Source organism: Oreochromis aureus, linkage group 23 (genome assembly GCF_013358895.1).
Source record: "Oreochromis aureus strain Israel breed Guangdong linkage group 23, ZZ_aureus, whole genome shotgun sequence".
Taxonomy (NCBI): Eukaryota; Metazoa; Chordata; class Actinopteri; order Cichliformes; family Cichlidae; genus Oreochromis; species Oreochromis aureus.
The window spans coordinates 9,654,869-9,675,742 of NC_052963.1; the positions used below are offsets into that span (position 1 = coordinate 9,654,869).

At 37.6% G+C, this 20,874-nt stretch overlaps 2 long non-coding RNA genes across 3 annotated transcripts; both read right to left on the bottom strand.

Moving 5' to 3' along the window:
* Positions 1-12,467: 12,467 nt before the first annotated feature.
* Positions 12,468-14,300, bottom strand: LOC120436441. The gene is made up of 3 exons (XR_005610423.1): positions 14,255-14,300; positions 14,047-14,142; positions 12,468-13,599 (listed from the first exon to the last, which is right to left on the bottom strand). It is a non-coding gene; the product is annotated as an uncharacterized LOC120436441 (long non-coding RNA).
* A 41-nt stretch (positions 14,301-14,341) lies between these two features.
* LOC120436179 lies at positions 14,342-20,284 on the bottom strand. Of its 2 annotated transcripts, none has more exons than XR_005610214.1 (4): positions 20,174-20,284; positions 18,407-18,450; positions 14,589-15,811; positions 14,342-14,419 (listed from the first exon to the last, which is right to left on the bottom strand). It is a non-coding gene; the product is annotated as an uncharacterized LOC120436179 (long non-coding RNA). The 2 variants fall into 2 exon arrangements; XR_005610215.1 differs by having other exon boundaries at positions 18,407-18,720.
* Between the last annotated feature and the right edge of the window lie 590 nt (positions 20,285-20,874).

Consider the following 20,874-nt stretch of genomic DNA (forward strand, 5'->3'; position numbering starts at 1 on the left):
ACAAATGAAAAAGTTTATCCTCAAAAAGATCTATTTTTATGAACTGACATGGCAGAAATAGTTCAATTATTTAACATTCAGCATGCATTATAAGTCAGAACTAAGTCAGTTAAGCAATTAGATTATATAAACATGTACTAATGATAATAAGATGGTTGAGTTTTTTTTTTCAAGAGATTAGATCAAAACCTTCCAAAAGCCTGAACTTGCTGTTATAGATATTATTTCTTTGTACACTGCATTAAGCTGTCAAGATGAAGAGGACATTGTAATTGAAACCATACAATAAATTTTAGTATTTCTCGTACTGTGGATGATAAAGGTGGGTGGGATTGGTTGTTCATTATGAGTATCATCTCCTTGGAGTATTTTGGATAGTATAGTGAAGAAATGGAAGCAGATTTGTACATTATATATATATATATATATATATATATATATATATATATATATATAAAACCATTGAAATTAGTTTAATTGTTTCAATCAATTTTAGTGAATATATATGTATATATATATGTATATATATAGAGCGAAGAAATGGAAGCAGATTTTTATATATATATATTCTTTTGAAAACTGACATTCACTGTTTTATTTTTATCACCAAACCTCTAGGCTTGAACATGAAGTTAATGAGGAAGTGCCAAAAATCTCACCTATCTTCAAACGTGAGTCAGTCCACATTTACTCCCATATTGAAATGTCCAACAGGACTGAGACATGTTTATCTACTTTTTGACCTAGATAGCTTTCTGGGAATTCTAGCAAGGGTGGTTAGCAATAATAAGCTGTACAGAACAGTAAACTGTATTAATGTCATGAATAGTAAAATACATGAGCAGAGAAATCCCCTCATGTGGTTTACTATACATCATTTTATAACTTCACGTCCCCCCCTAAATTTTAGTAACAACTACAAGCTAACAGAGCTATTATATACTTCTAATGTACTGAACAATTAGTCATGTAACTCCTAAAAATCCCTTAAAAACATTGCAATAAATGTAACTTTTACACAGTTTCAGACATGATATTCCTCGCTCCTCTTCAACTTTTCTTTTTAGTTTTTTTGTGTTGTGTTCCAAAAGAACTGGAATGTTCTGTCTGTAAAGGCCAGTTATGCAATAGAAGAATGAAATACCTCACAAGTTTTCCCCAAGCTCAAGGTGATAACATCATAATGCTTTATCATTATATAACCCATACTCTTTTATCACCTGGGCATTCTCACCTAGACTTCTCACTTTCTCAGATAACCGCATAAGGGTTTGCATCTTATATTCCTTCAAGTCATACACAGGAAGAAAGATAATTCAACAAGAGCTACTATAGAGAAGATGCATTGTAATCCACTGATTTTTATGCTGTTGTGTAAAAAAGATATGGCAAGGTGGTATCTTTTTACCCTCTTTCCTGAATCTTAAAGCTCGAAGGTGCCTTAGCAACAACCCCACAGTTATTCTTCCCATATTTCCTGTCATCCCCTGTGTGCCCAAAGTTTGAACTGAGATTATTATAGAGGGACAGCAAGTCTCCTGTCTTTGTAATGGCTTGCAGAGAGAGTGACAGTCCATTAGGAACTGCACATAGGTCTTTTTTGGTGGGTTTAAAGTCCACTGCATCAAATCAATTGAGCAAGCAAAGGCTTTGAAACTGCATCAGGTATATATTTTATTGTCAGAGCAGTTTCGGTTTATTGGTCATTTTGAACTGAGTTCAAGTAAAACTAGTTGAAGTTGCAAGAACTGCAGGGTAGAAGTTTCTTGTCTGACCTTGGAGTCCCTGCCTTGTTCTGAATCGAAGGGTATCAATTAATATTATTTTGTCCAACAAAAATAATTGATGCTGTTGCTCCTTTATACACAACATAGCTCATTTATACCCAAGGGGCACTTTTCTTTCACAACTTGGTGCACCTGGTTATGGCATTAGTGAAGTTGACCAAATGACCCAGTGTGTTGTCTTTCCAATGAGCAGGCTTAACATGAATAGGTTCATTTTTTAAAGAGATATATTATCTATTACTAAACCTAACCAAGTCGTTTTAAGTGGTGATACCGTACCGAGTAGCTTTTAGTGCCCAAATCTATCCAGTAAGTAAAAAGAAAAAGTGAATTGAAAGGAAAAAAAGGTAAGTAAAAAAAGTTAAACACAAAAGAAACAAAAAATAAAAAGTCCCAGGAAAATTCAAACCACATCCCCTGATTGCCAAATCTAGGATGTATTCCAGAACACCTCAAATCTATTTACATGGCCATTGTGGGGCTTGAAAACAGGGCTGTTATCTCTCTGTGGGCAAAATTGCTACAGCTGGTGTGTCAAGGCACAGACGTTGAAGGACACTGGCATATTACCTTAACAAATGCTTCTTATGAACACCAATACTGAGTTTTAGAATCCATAGGTACTCATTTCAGTAGGACATCATTGGAAGCTTGCTCCATTGCCCCCTTCCAACATATCAGAAAATGTACCAAGTATAACAAAATCTGCAATGCATAAAACATGTTTTAGAGAAAAAATGTAAAGACAATAAAAAAAGTTTTGTGTTTTTACTTTTAAATTCATGTATACTACAGCATTGAGTTTATCTTCTGTATGTTCTGGGCAATGCTTAAAAAGCAGAAGGGCCTGTGTAAGACTGGTAGCATCACACATGAAGTATATATTAGCCTTCACAGCTGTGGTCGCTCTGTGTGTGTTAAAAGATGATTTACAATGATTCCTTATCCGGAAAGTAAATTGCAAGGGGGGTATGGGGTCCTTTTGTGATGATTCCGCCGCAATTTTCCCTTTTACAATGCGAGGCCAATGGAGCGTTCTCTCCTTATCTCCATGAGTCCTGGCTGGAGTTTTTGAAAGATGTTCCCTTTCCTCTATCTAGTTCTTGTTCAGCCATGAAGATAACAACCCCATACCTCCTCCCCACTGCCCCACACCCGCTGACACATAATCACAACCCCGACTGAAGTGTGTATCTGTAAGAGCAGATTCTCACGCTTATAATACAAGGGCATAGTGCAAGCAAGGGTGGATGCATGTTTTCCTTTGAATGTGTCCTGGTCAGATGCCACGGCTCCCTGTGCCGTAATGTATTTTCAAAGCGAAGGGCTTGTGCAACATTCAGAATGCCCAAACTCTGAGATTGAGGTGAAAAGGAATACATGCTTTTACTTTTTGGAGATGTTTTTCATAAGAAGCCTTGCAGCACCTTCAAAAACTAGGCAATAGAAGCTGTAAGATTACCAAACAATTACCTGACATAATAAATGGTCAGAATCTTCAGGGATCGGACCAGATGCTGCTAAATGGGAAGCATTTGGTTGACATTTTCCTTTGACTCCCTCACTGTGCAGAGATGCAATGCATGGGGGGGCAGACACTGCTCTAGGTAATGCAATAACACTCACAGCGAGCTTACAACCACATTTCCCTGCTTTCCTATGTATGTATTCTCTTTCAGCCACCCATGCTGGCATGGCATTTCGTCTTCACCGAATCTCTTATTCTGTTTGTGAAGTGACAGCGTAGCTTACTGTGACACTTAACCACTTGGAGAGAACATCAGTACGACATTATTCTTGCTCCTGCTGCAGATTCCCTATTCCTTTTTCTCCCCATGAGTCCATAAAGATGAAAAAGATGAGGGTGGTTACAATTACCATATTACATAGTGGCCCACGTCATTCCTGAGCCATGCAATCTCATAGGTGAAAACTTTTCAGGTAGCAAAAAAAGTTAAACTGTGTTCAATCAGCCGGACGCCCAGAGTGGCATCATTTGAGGATTAGCTCTAACAGCTTGAATCTATTGATGAGCAGATGTCAGGTCTTTATTTTACTGGGATTACATCCGAGTGCCAGACAAGATTTAAAACAAATATGTGAGGAAGATCGGGGTAATATATAAACCACTCTTGTGTGTGTCTCTTTCACAAACAATGACCCCTGTTCTGTACAGGGAAATCATCTGGGTGCAGATGAAAGGCACATGGGCCTGTCAGTACAGAATTCTGCTGGCTCGTTCTGCTGGAGTGCAATGAGCTTTGTTACTCGTTTGCTCACTTTAGCTTGCCAGGCACTTTAGGCCCATGTCCAGTGGCTCCAACATGAGTGGGTGGATTGGCACAAAACTTGGTGCAAAGATCTGTGGTTTCCAGACAATGTAACCCAATGACCTCTGTGATCCCCTGACTCTTTCCAAAGCCCAAACATAAGGTGACAATCCAAAGTGTACCATCAAATTTGATAGATATTTATGTTCTTCCTCGGAGGGATTTTAATTTGTAAGAAATCAGTTAAGGAAAAAGTTTTTCCATAAATTCTTCAGTTGTTCATAGGTGATGCAATTTAAGCTGCTTTAGCCTACCTACAGTTGTTTCACATCTGTAACCCACTTTGAAACCTGCTACCACCCAAGCTCCTTCCTTTTATGTTGTATTTGACTATTAATGTATTTGTTGTCAGTGATAACTGCTGTTCTGTGCTGAGGTCTTGCCACTGTTATCCCCACCTCCAGATTTCCATGTATGCACATGGAAGGGGAGGAAGTGTGCCCCGCTCTTGGCTTTGTTTAGTGTTAATTAAAAAATGATTGCCAGCTAACCTCCAAAACTAAGCTTCTGAAAATGGCAAGCACAGTCGCTGCTAAACTTCAGAATGTTTTCATTCTGAGCGTGACATTTAACTCAAGGAACTACTGTACCTCAGTACAGACTCACAAATTTGGCAGCATAGCAGGAAACTTTGTTTTTGTTGGCTGAAAATATGCAGGGAAATATTTACAATCTGGGCTTCTTGTAACTATATATAGACACGCCATTTTTTGTCAATCAGACATTAAAAGAAGTGCAGTTGATTTGAATGTGGAGTCATTGTTATGATCAGCAGCTTTAGTCAAAAGATCTGTTTTGAGCTAGCATAAAAAAAAGGTTGTGCTAGTATGGTACATGTGGTTGGGCTTCTAGAGTTTCCAAATGACATGATAGCATCCAGAGGTATTTTCCATACTATTAATTTAATACAGTCTAACTAAATTAGTCATGGGTGAGATGGTTGGGCGCTTTGAAATGATTCTTAAAAAGAATCCTTTAATCTCTGCTCTTGGTTCAGTTTCTCACTGTGCAGACAATTAAAAGAGAATGAAATCATACGTCCATGGCTGACACGCCACCACCTCAAGGCATTAATTTTGCGCTGAGGAAAATCCGTCAGTTAAAATCCATGTTGATCTTTTAAAAAGTGACCCATGGCATTTAAAATTTGGCTCCCAGCTGAACTCTGTCTTACCTCCAGAGAGAGAGAGAGAGAAAGAGAGAGAGTGTAAGAGAGCAAGTTACATAACAAGCGACACCATCTTGCTTCTTTAGAATAAAATCAAATTTACACTGGGGCATAATGCCCCTCACTCCAGGGCACTTGGTCTACATACAAATTCAAATTCTCAAACATCTAGTTGTTACAGAAGGCAAAGAAGGTGGAAGATAGATTAGTCAGATCCTACTTTATCCACTGCCTCTCTTCTGTATCATTACAGTGGTATTGTGTACCTCGGGTTTCTGCATGGATTGCCTGCAGGGCTAGAGAGGGCACTGCCTCTAGAGGCATGAACTTGCACTGTGGTGAGGAAAGCAGAAGAGATATTGATTAAACTTTGTTAGCCAACCATTTTAGGCATGCAGAAGCTCTTGGTTTTCTTTTCAAGCTATTTTTATTGCCTTCCTGTATTTACAGACAAATGTTTATTGCTAAACATACATATGGTTGACTTAATCAAACTGTAACTATTGTCCAAGCGCAGTTATTTTTGCTTGCTAAAATAATTGCTGTTTTGTGCTGAAAGAAATAGTCAAGCAGTCTTAATTATTTTTTTTATTGCAATGCCAAATTCCAATTATTTACTTGCATCCCTGAACATAAAAATTAATTTTAGTAGTTAATTCACAAATTCTCAGATAAGTCCAGTGTGCCACCTTAAATGTGGGAAAATAAACATCGGTTCGGTTACTTTTTAGATTGAAACAAGTTTTTGACTAACATATCTGTGTTCTGTGTCAGGTCTTTTTTCTTATTTATATATCTTTATTTCTATATTCCTATTTCTCATCGACATGAGAGTCAGATGCTGTCCTTCTGCTGATAGTTTTTTAAACAATGGCACTGCTTCTTTTGTTCTTCACTTAACCAGTTTACACAACTTCTATATGGAAAACATTGTATTCAATATTTTTGGGCTATTAGCTCTTTGGGAATCACCTTGTTGGTGCAAAAATACTATTTTACTGTGCTTTGTCTTTGGTACCTATTTGTTAGCATTTGTCTTTTATTAGCTAAGCCCACACTCCTCTTTTCTTTTGACTGTCCATTCTGTCCATTTCTGTCAAAATGTTATAAGTAGACTTGCTAATTGTTGCTGGCCAAGCTTAAAGATCATTGGGGGTCAATGCAAACCCTCAGGCCACCAGGAAAACATCCTTTTATTCCCAACAGGGTGTCTTGTGATTTTGAATGAGCAATTGGTGTCACAAGCTAAGTTTTTAAGATCATTCCCTGAGAAGTTTCTTTACAAGCACTAGAAAGGTGATACAGGAACGCAAAAGGCAGCATTTCTGACTCTGCCTCTGAAGCTATACATCACACATCTGACACGATACAGACAATGTGTTATTAAGAGTGTTACAATCATAAAATGTCAACTGTCACTGAGATCTGCAGTGGTTTCCAATGACATTTATCAACCATTTCATAGTCAGGTAACTGATCTAGGATCTGCTTGGAATGCCTTAAACCACAGAGATTTATGGATGCAAAGATCGTAAATATGTTCCATAAACAAGTTTCGAAACAAACTGCTCAAATCTCATCGCAACACTCTAAATTGCAGATTTATGGATGAGAAAATGACTTTAAGTCAAACCTCATATTCAGAACAGGGCCTACAAAAGTAACTAGAGAAGATGGAGGTTAAGGAATACATTTTACCACGTAGGTGTAGGTAATATGCCAAGGTGCGTAAAGTAAAACCTCTAAATCCATGAATTCAAAATAGTCTGGATTTTTAAAATTGGTTTAATCTATTTTTACAGCCTCCAGTGCAGGACAATTATATGACATTGTGCAAGAGAAGAGAACATGTTTGATAAATCACAACTTTCCAGATATTTGATATACCAGACCTATATCCAGTCATTGGTATAAACTTACAATAACGTGTAAAAGAACAAAAATCACCAGATATGTAACTCCCATTGTCTGAATCACCTGACAGATTATGGAAATAATCAGAATTTTCATGTGATGACCAGCTGTGTTTCAAAATTCAATGGCAGTCTTTTTAAGTGATTTATTCCAACAGTTCCTGCACACAAAACCCAGAGGCAGCATGGCCATCCACAGTTTCCAAACTTATTTTCTACCTTTTTTGGCACTGAATATTGGTATTGGACATGCTGGGAGAAATGTTTAATATAAACGTAAACCCAAGGCAGAGTGGGCCAACTTATTCAAAGTTGTCAGAGAATTCAAACCCAGAATGAATACTGAAAGAAAAACAAACCCTCAACTTCAAACTGCATCCATCTCTAGTGTAATAGTACACCATAGCAGTGTAATACCACCAGTAGAGCTGCCAGTGTGCTCTGCAAACAGAGCAGGAAAAAGGACAATTATGCAATACTCAAGAAAGGCTTTCTGTCTGCTCTGGTTAAGGTTTTAGTGGCACCATCAACTTGAAAAGCTGATCCTTCATCCCAACTGAGAACTGACACCAACAAATGCAAAAGAAAACATTGTTCTGTATGTCACTTGTTATTTATGTTTCTTTGACTTTGAGATGCTCTTCACCCACAGCCACAGTCACAACCAGCGTAGAGAGCAAAGCATTCAGGGGTTTTTTTCTGCTGTACCTGCAGTGAAGAAATAAAAGTCCTGATTTTTTTTTTTTAATTCTAAAGATGGCTTGAATACAAAAAGTATATCAAATCATAAAATATAAAGGCAAACTGATCCAACATACTGATTAGTGCACTAACACCGTGTTCCTAATAAATTAAGAGATCAATGCAATCAATCACTTTCACCAAGAAAATGGATGGATGGATAACTTGAACATATGAGCAACACATTTATAGACAAATATGCACAATTTTAAACATTACTGGCAGTATTTCACCAGAAAATATAAACAAAGCAGCAGAAGCGCTAAAATGATTCCTTTAAAATACACATTTCATATTGAGTCCATTCAGCTTTAGATTTATGTATTTCTTCAGAAATGTGGAAGTTGATGTACTGTCATGATCCTGGGTCCGTTTGACCCAGCGTTTTGTGTTTTTCTATTTAGTGTGATTTTTGTTATGTTCTTCTTCTGTTTAGTGTTTTCTCTGTTCGGCCCGTGTGTGTCCTTGTATGTGTAGTTCCTGTTTTATTGTGACGGTCTGTGTCTTATGTCAGTGTGTCCTGTTTACGTTCCCCCACCTCGTCAGCTGTTATGTCTCCCAGGTGTGTTCCCTCCTGTTTCCCATCCCCCTGATTACTGGTGTGTATTTATTGTGTGTGTTCACTCGTCCTCGTTGCTGGTTCGTCTGTGTTGTTTCCCCTCGATCTCCCTGCGTCTCTCCATGTGTGATTTCCCCGGACCTCCCTGCATCTTCGTTTCTGGTTTGCTTTGTTAGTTTTCCCAGTTTAGGTTTACCTGTTAGTGTCACCCACCATTTCTGTTTATTGGTATCGCTGTTAATAAATTCTCACCTGCACTTGAGCTGCCGCTGCCTGGTCCTAATTAATTCCCACACGGCTTGCACCCGCAAACCGTGACATGTACAGAAATCAGGAGATAACAAGCCGAAACAAAACCAAAGTTTGGCTTGAGGTGTGAACTTTCAGTTACAACAGAAAGCACAAACTGCTCCTCATTTATTGGAGTAATGTGATTTTTCATGTTCAATGGAACTCTAATAAAATATTCAGGCAAACCATGAAACCCTAATGGCACCTTTTAACATATTTTCCAAAAAAGTACATTTAGGGTGCTTTCTTAAATAACTTGCCTGCTTAAATTTCAATTTGATGTGGACTGAAAATACGGGGTGGGCCATTTATATGGATACACCGTAATAATGGGAAAAAGTTGTATCCAAGATGGCCGACTTCTAAATGGCCACCATGGTCACCACCCATCTTGAGGAGTTTCCCCCCTCACATATACTAATGTGCCACAAACAGGACTTTAATATCACCAAGCATTCCCATTTTATTACGCTGTATCATATAAATGGCCCACCCTGTACAGATGCTTTCTAGGCTAAATAAAGGTTAAAGCATATATTAAATGAATAAATAAAGTTTTTGTGGACTGATTTAAATCAGTTTTTCTGAGTTTGCTAGCCTCAGTTCCTCAGTTTTTCGTGTTTAAAAGTTGAAAAAGACTTCTCCAGCATATCTGCAAAATTTTTTAAATGTTCCATAGCTGCATTACAGCTGCAGTAAATACCCGATTTCCTTTTATAATGAGGCTGTGGGAACAGTAGGAGGGTTTGACTATTGGAACACATGCAGCAGCTCAATTCATCAGGTGTAACTAAATCTATAATGTCAGTGGAAGCAAGGCCATGTAAGGCTTTAAAGTTTTAATTAATAAAAGTCTTAAAACAGTTCTATATATTTGGTCTTGCTTCTCAAAATTTAAGAGTCTTGGAGATGTAATGACATGAAAGCAAGAATGATATGTACATTTTTCACATTTTTTTTCTCAATTGGGACCACATGACAGTTGTCACTTAGTCATTAGAATTTTTCTATCTAAACTAATGTCTGCGAATCTTATGACGGCCTCTCAGTATCATTTATCATTTATTTAGGAGCATTTATTTGTGTATTACAACGCATAACAGTGGAAATTACCATTGTATTTACAGATCATCTATCCCAAGGGAGGCATAGAGATAAGAGTTGAAAATGGGATCAAGAATCGATCCCTGGGGAACACCACATGAGACAGTTGCTGAGGATAAAGAGAATTCTCTCATTACCACAGAAAAGGATTTGTCTGCCAAGTGGAAGTGAAGCTGAGCGAGACAGCATTTAAGGATATCATGGATCCAGAAGATTCCGTCTACTCCGAGACAGCAGCTAGCACTAAAACATTTGCCATGGTAATAAGAACTATTTCTGTTCTGTCCCTGATACATAACTGTTACGTTCCCCTAAAAAGGTCCAGGGGATGAGGGGAAGTAACAAAATGTGTCTGGGTCGAAAAAAGGAGAGGCAAAATGGTTAAATTAACAAGTTTTATTAAAGTTTCTATTAATAACTCAACTAAAAGAGTCGGACAAGCCGCTATCACCATTTAAAGAAACAAAACAAAACTCAAGCATTGGTCCGTATTACTGAAAAGTAAATCAAAGAGAAAAGGGTTAGTCACCCAATACGCTCCTCTCCACCGAGCAGGAGCAAACCACAAAACACAGCTCATTAGCTGCAACCACTCACATGGCGTTCTGGCACCAGAGCTCACTTTTCTCTGCCCTGAAATACCTTTAATTGTTGATGGGAGGCAGCTGTACAAAATAAGTTGCCCACACAGACAACTTCAGGAGGAGGCCCAGCTAGGGCCGTAACAATAACCTTTATCAATACTTTTATTCATATGCAAAACATATGAATAAAAAAAGCATTGATTTGATTTGATTTGACAAGGAACTATTAACTTTTCTAAAATTTTAGCAAAGCGTAAAATTGACTTAAGCATGGTCTAGTGTTGGTTTTATTTAGAGAGGATGGGCTGCAGCATTTTAAAACAAAATGGTAGGGGTGAGCAGATTGATCCAAATATTGATCATATTGATACCAAGGCTGATGCTGATACCAGATCAATACTAGTACAATAAGATTAATGTTTCCATCCTGTATGTTCAGCATGTAGTCCACTGAATTGTGTTAAATAAATATTTTTTTATGAAAAAAATATACCCTAAACATGCAATATTAAAAATGCCTGAAAGTTTTTGCTTTGGCTGTCACCTCAGTTTTATCTATAGCCTAAAGCACGTGTAAACAACAGAAGTTGACCCAGACGTTGACAGGCATTCTCTACATTCCAGCTTTCCAAAAATAAATAAATAAAATAAAACAGTCTTGAAAGACATGAAAACCTGAAAGGTGTGGTCTTTTTTGACTTATTATTGTGAAAAATAAAAATGTTTTAATGACCAATAATGTGTTTTATTGGTCATTAAAATGTGTTCAGAATGTGCAAATAAATGATGACTCATCTCATAAATCACGACACACAAAACACCTAGTCGACATGTGGAAAACTTTAGATTTGAAATAAAGGTGAATAACTCCCATTCTTTTTAAAGAAGTACTTTAACTATTCACATATCCCAATGGATGTTTCCCTTTGCTGTAAATGCTAAACCTCCAGGGGTTGAACAACTTACTTGAGATTAAATTGGAAAAATACGAATACCTTGTTTCATTGACTGTACTGTTATAGGCCAATACCAGTTCTTCTGCACTGCCTCTTATATATCCACTGTGTGCTCACTGAGCAATGGGAGCAGGGCATTTTATGTCACCTTAATGGTATGGTATAAATGGTGTTGTTTGATTGATATTGTGCAAAAACTCACTGACAGCGTCTAAGATTTTCACATAGAAGCTGCTTGTTGAGTTTGTATTAGGACACCAAAACATGGTGCTCTAAAGCTAGTAACCATATATATATATATATATATATACATATATATATGTATGTATGTATATATATGTATATGGTTACTAGCTGATGATAGTGATTCTTTTTTTATAACTGATTTTATGAGTGTTAGCCGCTGTTAGCCAGTGTTACTGAATCTTTCTTTGAAGTGGATCTAACCTCAGACTCGGACAGTTAGCGAATAAACTTTCACACAATGTGAGAATATAATCACACTATTTTGAGGAGGACAATGTGATTTTTAAGACACTCAAGCCCAACATAAGCTGACATAACTTTGTTTATTACACTGTAAAACCCAATAAGTTAATTTAACTCAAAACTTTTGGTGAAACTGATTACATAAAATATTTGAAGTAACCAAAACTCAAAGATGAAAGTTAATTAAACACACGTTATTTATTAGCTTTAGATAAATATTTTTAAGTACCAATGATAAATGTTTGCATGTTATATCCACATTCTTGGTTTGGTACTCTCTACTTGATATTTTGAGTTTCAAGTACAAATCTAAATCAAGTAAATATAAGGAATTAATATTAGTTTTAAAATGTTAACCATTTTAAGCTAATGATACTCAAAACTTTAAAATACACCCAAACTCCTGTAGTAGCCAAATTTAATGTGTTTTGAATTGGATATAAAAAGAAAAAATGTGCTAGAAATAAGCAACTACACTTGTAAAAACAGGACAAACCAGACAGACAACATAAATTTAACTTACAAATTTATTGAGTAACATTAACTTGTTAAGACACGATGTCTTAACATTTGTGTTTTTTCAGAGAACCAAAAATACTTGTGTGTAGGCAAGGGGATAGAGCTGAGATCCTCTTTCGGTATGACAAATGCAGTACAGTAATAAATGACAAATTAAATTTCCTTGCATGTATGTTCAGAAAAGAAAAAAAAATCTCGGGCAATCCCAAAGACAAATTCACCAAATATTACTGGGAATAATTTCAGAAATGTCAAGTTTAGGCACAAGGTTACAATATTAGAAATAAAGACTTTCACAACATGTGAAATCTGAATACAACAATATTCAGATGCCATTAACAGTTGAGTATGGCATTTTTGTTAAAAAAAAACAAAACAAAAAAAAACAGAAGAAAATGAAAAAACACACAGAAAATCCTGCATTGTCAGGTGGGGAAACTGAATGAAAGTAAATTACAGTGCAGCTAATACACTGGAATATTATTGGGAACCTTTTTAATATGCCAATACTGTTATTACAAAAACAGCAAAGGGTTATTACTAAACCAATATACACATCTGTAGAGTGCAATCATGCTGTCAACAACAGACCAATAAAACCTTAAATAGATAAATCCCTCTTTAGAAACATAAAACAAAGTCTTGTAAAACTCCTTATCACCTTCCCCTTTTATTTTGGATGTTTGGCTTTTAGATAATCAAGTATGAAATGAGAGTATGCAAATGCCAACATTTTCTCGCTTCTATTCTCTTTTTTTAAACTTATCCAGACTTGGAAAAATGATAAACTGAGTTACTTGCTTTAACAGGCACTTGAGGGCTATGTAGGAACCCTGGACATTATTCTGCTGCCAAAAGATCATTTTTGAGACTCAGCACTTTGGGCTTCAACTTCCCATCCTCCAGACCCATCAACACTTTCTGAATAAAGTCAAATGTGTTGGCCAAACATTTTGGGTAGCTTAGATGCAGGGTGTAAGTCAGTCCAAATATTACTAGAAATGCATCAGCCAGGGTGGGGAAATCAATGATCATGTTACCCTTGACCAAAACTGCAATCTTCTCAGGACAGAAGAATGTTGCATCGCTGGAATTGGCTCTGATCAGGAGGAGTCCAAGTGGCACTTCACTAATATCTGGTTCATCAGAATGCATCATCTACAGAAAACAAAATTACTACATGTTAGTGCATTCCCATTTCTCTTAGTTTCATCTATACAAGTACTGGATTATCCCCATCTTTGAAATCAAGTGTTTGAACAACAAAAAGCCAAACACACACAAAAACTTGAGAAAAAATAAAATGACAACTAGTACTCATAAAGCAAAGTCATACCTCTTTGATGGCAATAACTACAGAAAGTCAATGGGAGTTCTATTATTAAAATAAATAAATAAATGTACAGTGATGTATGGTTGGGCTAGGAACATTATAGAAGGGTAGGGTCTATACACATTAAGAATATGTATGCGTTTCCCATTATGTGACATGGACACTGTTGTAGACAGACCCAAAGGATTGAGATACTTCTCACACTGTCAAAGTGTCATAATTTTTGTGAAATCTAAACAAGGTTGATACTTGGATACTGTTCACAAACTTACATCCCACGTTTTGATGAAGGTAGAGGTGTCTTCGTGCAAATAGGCAGGGAGGGCATGAAGCACAACAGCACGTCGGGCATGAATATCAACTTGTTCCTACATCACAAGAACATTTTTTTTTTTAATTATTGGCTTACCTAGTCAAGAATGGCAGTTAAAATGGATCAAATTAAATAAATCTGAAAAAACAAGACAAAACCCCACCCACGTGGAGATCATAGGTTCGGAAGAGCTGAGACAGAACAGCAGACACTTTCCTGTGCGAGCAGCTTTCTTTCGAATAAGCTCTGGAGCCGGGAGCATGTTGGTCCAACACAGCATAAAAGTGGTTCTTCAGGGTGAGGTTTGTAATTCTGTGGAATTCTGCATAGATCTGAACACACAAAATAAATTTGCAAGTTACGATTAGTCTACAAATCTTTGCAAAATACATCAAAATCCTTACACTACCATGGCCTAATTTGTATTAATTCAGACAGGCCACATAACAGAAATCAATATAATATACATCTTGTTATATGCATGATCTAAGGAAACCTTACCTGAGATTCCAATTTCAGAGCAGGCCAGCGATCCAGGATGTCACCTACTGGTAGGTCATCACTGATGATCTCTTTGCGTCGCAAGGCAAATGTGGTATGCATCAGCTTTGTAATCAGGACGTGATTCTTTTCACTTTTCTTGACTTCATCCACAATCTGTAGTCTTAGCTGCTCAAGGCTAACAGCATCTTCACCCCTTGGGAAATTCGGCAGAAAATTTACTTCTGCCTTTTTAGGTCTTTTTAATGTCAGTGTGTGGTGACTGCTTGTCTGGGTCATTTCTACTTCTCCTTCCAGAATTCACAGCTACCTCTTGAAATCCAGCCCGACTCAATTTAGCACGATAGTTCCCCATCTTAAACTTTAGGCTATTTTTCCACCCATACCAGCCTGTCTGTGATCCAGGCTCCTTCAAACAAGGATGCTTGGTGACAAGAGCTTCAGCTACCACTGATATGTCCCGATCACTGGGATATGCTTTGAAACTATGCATTTTAGCTGCAAGAGTTTCAAGAATGTCATGCTTTTGTCCCCTAGACAACTTGAGAGCCTTTCCTGTTCTCTCATAAGCAACATCACCCTCACCAAGTATGAGTTCTACCTCATAGGAAAATGTAGGAATTGGGAAATCCTGAGGCCATCTTTCAACCCTGTCTGGAGTCATGGCATGGGGTAGTATTATTGTGTCATCTGATGCTACTGAACTATCATCACTCTCTGGTCTAACAACTTTTACAACAGCTTTCTGTGGAAGCTCCTCAATATCTAGAAGTGAATAAAGCTGCCTGTCAAAGTCTGGGTCTTCGTATAATAAGCTAAAGTCATAGTCAAGTTTGAACTTTTCTTTTATAATGTCTTTTAGCTGATCCACAGATTCTGGACGTGAGAATAAAGTCAGTTTTCTCACAATTTCTTTTGAGACATGAACATGAAGTAGTAGGGCTTGAGCAGACATTTCCTAGAAAGGAAAAGAGAAGAGTAGTAGTTGTTCTTTTTTTCACCCTGATCTATTTGGCTACAAGTGGCTTATTCCAAAAGCAATATTAATCCCGCAGGTGTCTGATCAGAATGAATCTTTTTTGTGTCAACAACAGATGTCCATCAACAGTATATGCTGTCAGACTTACTGTATCATTTAGCTCCGCAGCTGATACACCGAAAAACTGTCTGTTAACGTCAGCTCAAATGACCTCAAATGCTCAATGTACCAGCATTCGTAATTCCTGCAAAACAAGGAAATGGAATTGTTTACAAGCATAAGATATTCAATCCTGCTGAATGTTGGAAGTCCTCCAGTCTGGCCTGCAGAGACAAACATTCCATTTGCATACTCCGTTCCATTTAGGGACACTTTATGAGTGGTGTATATGTTTTGGCTGTCTGTCTTAGTCTTGATAAAATCTTGTGCTACTTCAGGCAAAGTTGCAACTTGGACACAGGTGACACTTGAAGCTTGCGCTATGCGGTTTGAAAAACAAGGGTCCATTGAGGTGATATGCCATCATATGCTGATGCCTGGTTGCAAGTGTTTTCAAAACATTCTTGAAGTTCTTTGTATCCTGAATAACTCCTTTGAAAAAACGATGTTTTCCCTCAAATCTCATGGTCCACAGGTTAATCAAAGGACCGAAGTGCTTTGTTAGCTCAGGATAATGCTCAATGTAGTGATGCTTGGGTTTGAGCTTAAAATCAGGAAACACTGTTTTAAGGCCTTGTCTGTGCTCCTTTATTTTGGTTTGCAGGTACTGAATAGATTCTTCTGTGAAAGATGGAGACAATAAAAGCTGTACAACTTCTTTGAGATCCATCATTGTGGCCCATACTTCATCTTGCTCAGGGACTTTACTTCCCACCATAAGTGGTATTAATCTCAACAAGGTGGAGTTTTCATGCCCGTTTCCCCCAATGCTTAGCTTGGATGCAAAATTCTTGGGAATCGGTTGGGGTTTATCAAGTCTGTCTGAGTGCTGGTATGGAAATGTGCGGATTTTTGTATTTAGATATTCCAAAGAAAAATATTTTCGCCGAATAAGTTCTCCAATGCACAGCGCCAACTCCACAGGCACAATCCCTTCAAAAGATCATGCAGTATGTCTGGTGGGAAACCAGTGATGGGATGAAAGTGCTGCAGTGCTTTTCTGAGGGACAATCGTCTTTTACACCGACATGGTTTAAATTATCTTCTTGTACAGTTTTTTCCACAAGAAGATCGTGACACTCCGTTGTTCTCATGGTGAATTCACCTTCAGAAACTTCAGTGGTCTGCATCTGATCTGCAGTGCAACAGCAGAATCTGCAAAAATGATGTGCTCTGAAAGACTGGACAAAGCCCGCAAGACCATGAGCAGCTAAATTATCAGCTGCCACAAAGAGCACAGAACCCTTGATGCATTCACCAAGGGTTTCTATGAAGAGGCCCTCCTGCTCCAGAGTTTGCAAATCTTTCAACAAAGGGAAAGAACGTTTTCATAACCATGCTTCTGCAGGTCAGAAACTTTGCACAGCAAAGCTAGTTGTATAACATGTAGGCTTGACCTGTACTGACTTGGTAGATTGGCAAGTAACCAATAAACTGCAGTAAGTTTGTGGATCTTTCTAGCTGTGCCTAAAGGATTGGCTAGCTCAATGTCATCCACATACAAAATCAGTGACAACCTCAGCTCTCCGGCTGCTGACAGAAACTGGTTCTCTTTGAAATATGTCCCATCTGTATAGGACATGTACACCCCAGGTGGTGATTGTTTAGTTTCTTTGATTTTATCAACAATATCAGTATTTTTGAACATACTCTGGAGCATCTGCAATACTGGGACATATACTACTGTGGGACCACTAGAACCTAGAGAGTATTGGACAGGCATTACTAGAGGGTAATGGCTCCTCACAAACGTTTTCCTCCGCTTAGCAGTGGATAACTCTGCACCTGCTGTAGCTGCATTAACAAAAACATTTGTGTTCATAACAGCTTCCACCAACTCATTCAGTACGACTTCACTCACTGGCTGACTATGCTGGTGCAGAATGTTGGTAATAGAGTCTCTCACAAGAGGTTTGGACAGTGAGAATATCTGCAACAAGTCGTCAATGATGTTCTGTATTGCTCTCTCTGACACATGAAGAACACTGTACATTTTTAAGAAGAGGGAAGACAAGTTGTTTTTTAACTGATTTTGCAGTTCCTCAGTGTCATGTGTGGACTCAGAAGGATTAGAGGAAGGACTTCCAAGTTCATAGTCATAGTTTGAGGGACCAGCATCCTCATATTCAACATTACTCTGTAAAGGATGGTTAGCAGTTTCTTTAAGAATAATTTCACACTTAAAGGCTGAAATATCACCATCAGGATGACACCTACTTCTATGGGTATTGAAGGACGAATACACATTAGTACGGTAGTGACAATTTTTGAAAGGGCAATCCAATGTCTCATGCTGTTTTAGATGTGTCCTTAAGTGACTAAGGACATTTTTATCATTGAATGGCTGGCTACAACCACAAAGAGGGCAAAGAAACACTGCACTTTGATCTCTACTTTGCTCAACTTTCTCAGAATGTATCCGTGTTAAATGAATTTTCAAAGCATTCAGTGACTGAAATGTACAGATACAGCAATCATATGGACATGGCAAAGGACTGACTGAGGAAACATTGCTATGATGTAACCGATAGTGCTCAAGCACCTTTATCTGTTTTCCAAAGATAAGATTACAAAGTTTGCACTTGAACGCCATTGTATGATTTTTTTTTTTTTTACTTTTTTAAAGTAACTGTGGAAGTGCTATCAGTGTTTTTTTTCTTATTTTTAGCAATCAACATACCAAAATAGTATCTTTCTACACCAGCAAGGAGTTTCAGCCTTAACCTGAAAAGAGAGAGAAAGAAATAGTTATAATACGTTATTGTCCAGCGCTTTGTCACTTTTTTACATAATCAGTTATCAAACACTGTATACATACAGGTGCTCTAACAACAACCACTTTTTAAACATTTGCTAATACCATCACATAGATATACAAAGTAGACAAAGAGTTACAAACATCATATTAGAACTGGAACAACAAGGAAAATGTAATGCAGGGATCACTGGTGTGTTTATGGAGCGGACACAAAAGCAGACGAAGGTGAGACAGAACTGAAAAAAAACAAAAAACGTTTATTTCAGGGTGATGTCCAAAAACATAAAAGCAAGGCAAGGCGAAACAAGGGTGAAACTAAACTAAATCCTAAACTGCGGAAAGCCTAAACTAACATTGAAAACAATAACGAGAGACAAGAACATGAAACTTAACAGGGACATGCAAACATAAAAGTGAAAAAAGTCTAAACATGAGCATGAACATGAACCTGAGCAGTAGCAGAAATTCTGTGACTTTGACATGAAGATAAATAGACACTGAACAGACGAAGACAGAGGACTTAAATACATAGAAAGGAAAAGAGGGAAGTGGAAACACCAGGGAAACACAGCTGACACAAATGAACCTGAATGCCACAGGGTAAGTACAACAAAACAAACTGAACATGGAACACCAGACTCTTCACAGTAAAACAGAAACAAGAAAGGGATGTAGACAAGACAACACGAGCTTGACAAATAGAACATGGAACACGCATAAATACATGGGGAGACACCAAACTGAAGGGAGACTCAAGGAAACAGATTAGGGAAATGAGGGCATGGACATGAAAGTAAAACACAGAAGACAAGACGGACCGTACAGAGAACAGACAAGACACATAACCAAGGTGACAGATGAAACATAACTAGGCCAGAACTCAACGAAACCTTAACTAATAATAACACAGGAATTTCACCTTATTTCAATATAACATCAAAAATAAACTCAAAGTCCTAATGTACACTGGGGTTGAGAATAAAATTAGAGAAAAAAAACTGTTTGGTAAATATATTATTGATGGGTTCACCCTCAAGTTAACCTGAAATAGACCAGGCACAACAACTTAATAGTTCAGAAGATTCAACATTCCTACTTGTATACAGAACTATTTGCAACCCAAACCAAGTTCTACCGCCTAATTATATGATGATTGATCACTGCTTATATCATCCTGTGATTACAATATTGATGCCCCAGTTTTAATATGTACAATTCCAGAGAACTAAACATAGCTTTCAAGTTCCACCAGTTGGCAAATGAGTTAGCTAAGCAGCGCAGCAGTGCAACAAAGATTCAACAATTTATCACAGTTTATAAACTGCAAATCTGTTTGGCACTTTAGAAACGCCTGCTAAAGACTTATTTTACAGTAATAAGAGATTAGAAATGTATGAGCAGGGCTTAGCTTTAGTGCTCGCCTCTGCTGGGACTAATACTGTGTTATACTAAATGTGAGCTTATTAGCACAATTCATGCAAAACACACTTTGGGGCCAGTGCCACCAAGACCATACACTGGAACCCTATTTTTACATTTGGTGGCATGGACAAACAAACAAACAAAAAAAAAGGAAAAAAAAAAAGAACAAAAGGCAGTTATTAAATGCCTGCTACAATTCGACATTTATGACGATAAAAATTCGTATTACAAAAGAGAAATAAGGTTTCATAAAAAAATTAAACTTACCACAAAAGCGCTCACAAAGACAAAATTGCTGCGAAGGCGGTAAATGCAGCTAGCCAAGTGCAGAGCGTTAGCTGTTCCAGTTCAAAGGTCTGTAACATACCACAGCACGTCCTCATTTATCCAGCGCCAAAGGCAATGCAGCAAAAACCCTTCCCAAGTGATTTTATTTCTGTTGGGAAATTAACGTTCCACAACTTTCTTTCGGAGTAATGAGCGGGCATTCGCACTCGAGCGAGGAATCCAAGATGGTTGCCAGCACTTCATAAAGAAACAGGTGGGCGCACGCACGTGCGCACGTAGGGACGTAAGTGACGTCAGTGTTAAAACTCAAATTATTTGAGGGCAATGTCAGAAACTAATCAATATATTTAAGTACTGATAACTTGAAAAAACAAACTTGTTCAAACTACTCAAAAAAATAAAGGTGTATGAACTTATAACAGGTTTTTAAGTAGTTGGAACTCATTTCATTTATCAAACTATTACTATTCGGTCTTACAGTGTACTAGCTGTTGTTGTTTAGCTTGCTCGTTGTCACATCTCAAGGCATGGAGTGTTGTCTAATCTACTGACAGTAAGTACCCGTGAGACTATTAGGATTAAATAAGCATGTCTATGCACATTTTCCTATTTTTAAGCCCTGACTTGATGAGGGTTGAGGTGAGGAGGAAGAGGATGTGGTGGAGATGAGAGAGGGGAAG